Below are 5,748 nucleotides of genomic sequence, written 5' to 3'. Positions count from 1 at the left end.
AATTTCATAATAGCAAAAACCACCACTGACGTAAATACAAAATTTTTCTGACATTTTTCAACAAAAACAATATTAATAAATTTTTGTAAATATTTTCTAACTGAAGTAAATATGTTGATAAACATGCTATAAAGTTAGCCATTTTAAAAGCTCTTAAAGAAAGAGAAAATTGTATGAACTTTGATTTTATGACAACTGATATAACATCAAATTGAGTAAAAGATGTTGTGAACAATCACACTGTAAACTGGTCAGGCCTACATAAATGAAAAATCTTTTCCTTTACATTTTCGTTGCTTTAACATTAGCAGTTTTCTACCCCACCAGGATTTCGAGCCCCCCAAATTTCAGGATAATTAGACAAGTACATGATTGGAAATTGAAAGACTCCTCAGCATTTTGTTTTTGTTTTCTTTTTCTCCTTTTGGTAAGGTTAAAAAAATATGTATATATATATATACATATATATACATATACATATATATATATATATGAGGTGGAATGGAAAGATACTCTTTTTTGGGGGGAGGAAAATAGTCTTAGTTACTATTTCTTATGAGCTCTTAATAATAATATCATTATGGTAAACTTTTTCAGAATTTTAATGTAGATTTAACAAATAAGAAGCAAATTGTTTTGAATTATTTTAAAATTTTACTAATATCAGCAAACTCTACTCATTTTAAATCAAGTGAAATCTCACTTCTTTGTAAGTAGATTATGTTTATCCTTCTTCATAGTTTTTCCTGCTTGATATATGTCATCATTTTGTCAGCAATTAAATAGTCCCATGCTTCAAGCTTTTTTCTTTTATTAATATAAGTTAATATGAGCAAATACTTCCCTCAGGAAGGCTGAGAAAATCAGTGTACTCAAATATTTTAAGTAATACTTGGTGTTCTTGCATTTCTTTTAGCTATACCAGACTGAATAATTGCTTTTGCTGAATTTTCTGTCCCTAACTTTCTAAATTTCTATTTTGAATAGTGTTTGGAGCAAGCTTGAGTAAAACTTTGAAATAATGGATTGAGGTGTTCATAAAGCAAGGCAACACTTCTTAATATTTTAAGATCAAGTAATAGATATCCCTAACCTGAATGAAACCTAAAATTCCCAGCTTGCGAAGACCACATAGTGAGAATATGACTGAAATAGTATTTGACCTCTGGTGCCCATCACTCTTGAGTAAAGTACACTGGACTTTGGTATGATAAGTAAACATAGTCAAAATGGTAATACAGACTTTTTGTTTGTTTGTTTTGCAATGAGTTATCCCTTTGTAACAGTTTTAGAGCATGTATGTTCTTTTTAAAATTTATTTTGGCAATATTTCTTGTACAGATTTATATCATGGTTTTTTTTTTATAATTAAAATCTAACAATACATAGCTGGAACTATTTTCATTATACCTTTGTTTTCTGTTTCCAACTTAGCACAATAACATATTAGTTTTGCAAATAATAATGAAATCTACACATTTCATTTACTCATTTATTCCACATTTATTTATTGGCTATTACATCCATAGCACTGAACTTGTTAACATTCAGGGAGCATAGCAATAAATTAGAGGCTCTGCTTCCTAGTAGTTGGGAAATAGAAGAGACACATTTAATACTAAGAAACAATATCCTGAGTGCTATAATAGCTATGTAAACAAATTCTGCCAGGGACATAGAAGGGATAGTGATTAAAGGCCTTATAATTGAATAGTACCCTGTAGATTTCTTGGCACCATCACAAGCACTGGTTTATTTAATCCTTACAACAATTCAATGAGGCAGTTAATGCAGATATTATTTTTTAATACTTAACAAGGGAAGAAAATGTTAAGTGTCCAAAGTATTGAGATTCCAATGGAAACAGCTGGAATCTCATAATAAAAGATTTATTTTTGCTTTTACATTACCTATCTTTGATATCTAAATTTAAAACCACAGAATGCTAGTCTTATTTCAATTTAAAATAGTGAGTAGTAAAATATATTAAGCCTTGCTAGATGGATACCTACGAATAACAACAAAAATGATGTAAGGCAACCATTCAATCCAGGAAGTGTCAGAAAGCACCAAGTGCATGGCATTGTGAAAACTGCCTTGTGTAATTTTGAGAAGAAAAAAATGAACATGAGATATTCAGAATGATAATTAGAAAAAATCATTTCTGAATAACTTCAACATGTGCCTGCTTGAAGGCAAGAAGCTAGATCAGATAGTCTCCCAGGATCCTGTTTTCCTTTCTCCCTAGAACCTAAGTCAAGCTCTGTAAGAATCTTTGGCATCAGGTACATAAATTCTTTAAGCCACTTGGGTGCTGTTTTGAGCATTATACATGCACTGCAAGTGCTAATGGTCCTCTCTAAGTGCCTAATTCACTCTCAGGCAGGGACTTGAGTGTACAGAAGAACAAAATTACACAGTTGGCTAAAACCTTTTAGATTCATTCTCACTAATGGAGTGACAGTATGTAAAAGAAAAAAAAAAAGAAGAGAGAGAGAGAAAGAAAGAAACTAAAAGAAATATGTACAAAATAATGATGAAAATGAAAGGAGTAAATTATATTAACAAAAAGTTTGCAATTTGTATTGTGGCCTAGAGTTTTTAAAAGTGGCAATGAAACAGTAAAAGTAAATGATTTTTATGAAAAGGAAGGAATGCATATTAAAAGCTTGCATTTACTTTTAAAGTTATTTTACAAATATCAACTCATTTAAGAGAAAGGAATTTATAATCCATCAAAAGAAAGAAAAAAAAGCTTTAAATAAATTATATGGAACATCTTAACATAAAGGATAAATATTAAAGATTAAAATTCATAAATTCGAGGAGACATAGGGAGCATGGGAATGGTTTAAACAGGGACTTTCAGATAAATTTTTAATATGAGTCTTATGAAATGAAACTTTTAAAGTGAAAGAGGGTCAAAAGAGTATAATAGTGTTTGACACTCAAATAGCTAGATATGAACCCATAGGATATACGAAGCATGATCTCTAGAATATAAGATGGAGGATAAGGACGTTTTTGTCTTGATCACAGATATACATCAAGTGCCTCAGGTATATTACAAAGGGGCCTGTGACAAGAACTCTAGATCTTCATTATTCCAAATGGAACAACCTAAAGCAAGGATGTTCTGTTCATTCACAAACGAAGTGCTAAGAAAAAAGAAGCTAATTACGTACAACGTCACTGAAGCCCACTAGTGTACACAGTCAAGACATTTTCTTGCTATCTTTCTGAAGCTGGTGTGTGCTACCAACTACACTTCCCATCTGCCCTATTAAAGCCAGTGAGTATACAAAAACAACAGAATACACCCCATGTTTGCCTGGCCTTGGTAGCCAAAGTGCCTGGTATTCTTGAACTTCAAAGTAACAATTAGATAACAATCAGAAGGACAGTTCTTGGCAGGGTACAGCACAGATAATAAAACATACCTCCAATTATCCTGTGAAAAAGACCTATTTACTTATCCTGGAGCTTCAGCTTGAGAAACAGACTCCAGGTTTTGCACACATCAATAAGCTATTGAAGAGTTCCCAGGGAATGTAAGCAGGGAGACACCATTCTTTTGCACCCCCTTGGCCTTGCTACAACTTGATAAGAACTTCCAGAAAAAGGCTTATCTGGAGATCTTATTTTTGCCTAGGGAATATCTCCAGATTGAGAGATCTGGAAAATAGAAGGGTTAACAAGTGGGGCCTCATAAGATTGTATATATTTGAATGCTTTAAAAGTTGCTGCCTAAGGGTCTGGCTTCCAATAGGCCTGAAGCTTCATACAAAATGAGATTCTTCACCTTGGAACAGGGACACATCTTAACACACCCTCAACAATGAAGACATATCAAGAATAAATCAGGTTGTTTAGACAAACACAAAGGTTTGAGAGAAAAATGGTGAACTAAGACAAGGGTGAATGAGAAATTCCATCACCAAATAAGGTCTTTCCTTCAAGACTCAAGGATATAGCTGTTTTGTGTAATACATAAAAACAAACAGAAAAAGTCAACGTAAAATGAAGAAAGAGAAAAATATGTTCCAAATGGAAGAATAATACAAAATCTCAGAAAAAGACCTTAATATAATAGCAAACTACCTGATTTAAATAAATAAATAAATAAATAAATAAATAAATAAAGTAAGCAAGCAAGCCATCGTCATAAAGATGCTCACTAAACTCAGAAGAATGGATGGATACAATGAAAACTACAACAGTGAGTTGGAAAATATAAGAAAGTACCACTGAAAAATATAAAAACTGACCTGAAAAATACACTGAAGGGGTCCAACAGCAGACTGGATGAAACAGAAGAATGGATCAATGAGCTGGTAGAGAAAGGATTTTGGGACATACCCAGAGCACCAAAAAGAAAAGAGAAGGAAAGAAAAAAAAAATAGATGAAGATAATATAAGAGACCTGAGAAAACATGAAACAGAGTAACTTAATGTATTTATAAGGGTCCCAAGAGGAGAAGAGAGAGAGAAAAGTACAGAAAACTTATTTGAAGAATGGCTGAAAACTTTCATAAGGTACAGAAAGAACAGGTGTCCAAATTCAGAATGCATGAAGAGTCACAGATAAAATAAACTCAAAGAGAGTGACACCAAGATATATTATAATTAAAACATGAGAAGTCAAAAGCTTCTGCACAGCAAAAGAAACAGTCAACAAAACAAAGAGGAATGGGAGAAGATATTTGCAAATGACAGTACAGACAAAAGGTTGATATCCAGGATCTATAAAGAACTCCTCAAACTCAACACACACAAAACAGATAATCATATTAAAAAAAATGGGCAGAAGATATGAACAGACACTTCTCCAATGAAGACATACAAATAGCTATCAGACACATGAAAAAATGTTCATCATCACTAGCCGTCAGGGAGATTCAAATTAAAACCACATTGAGATATCACCTTACACCAGTTAGGATGGCCAAAATTAGCAGGACAGGAAACAACATATGTTGAAGAGGATGTGGAGAAAGGGGAACCCTCTTACACTGTTGGTGGGAATGCAAGTTGGTGCAGCCACTTTGGAAAACAGTGTGGAGATTCCTCAAGAAATTAAAAATAGAGCTTCCCTATGACCCTTGATTGCACTACTGGGTATTTACCCCAAACATACAGATGTAGTGAAAAGAAGGGCCATCTGTACCCCAAAGTTTATAGCAGCAATGGCCACGGTCAACAAACTGTGGAAAGAACCAAGATGCCATTCAACGGACGAATGGATAAGGAAGATGTGGTCCATATACACTATGGAGTATTATGCCTCCATCAGAAAGGATGAATACCCAACTTTTGTGGCAACATGGACAGGACTGGAAGAGATTATGCTGAGTGAAATAAGTCAAGCAGAGAGAGTCAATTATCATATGGCTTCACTTGTTTGTGGAGCATAACAAGTAGCATGGAGGACAAGAGGAGATGGAGAGGAGAAGGGAGTTGGGGGAAATTGGAAGGGGAGGTGAACCATGAGAGACTATGGACTCTGAAAAACAATCTGAGGGTTTTGAAGGGGTGGGAGGTGGGAGGTTGGGGGAATCAGGTGGTGGGTATTATAGAGGGCATGGATTGCATGGAGCACTGGGTGTGGTGCAAAAACAATGAATACTGTTATGCTGAAAAGAAATAAAAAAAATTAAAAAAATGAGAAGTTAAAAATAAAGAAAGAATCTTAAAACCAGCAGAAGAAAAGTAACTTGTCATGTTTAAGAAAAATTCGATAAGTCTTTC

Source organism: Lontra canadensis, unplaced genomic scaffold (assembly GCF_010015895.1).
Source record: "Lontra canadensis isolate GAN:19392208 unplaced genomic scaffold, GSC_riverotter_1.0 scaffold1, whole genome shotgun sequence".
NCBI lineage: Eukaryota > Metazoa > Chordata > Mammalia > Carnivora > Mustelidae > Lontra > Lontra canadensis.
Note: the sequence above shows the minus strand (reverse complement) of the source record.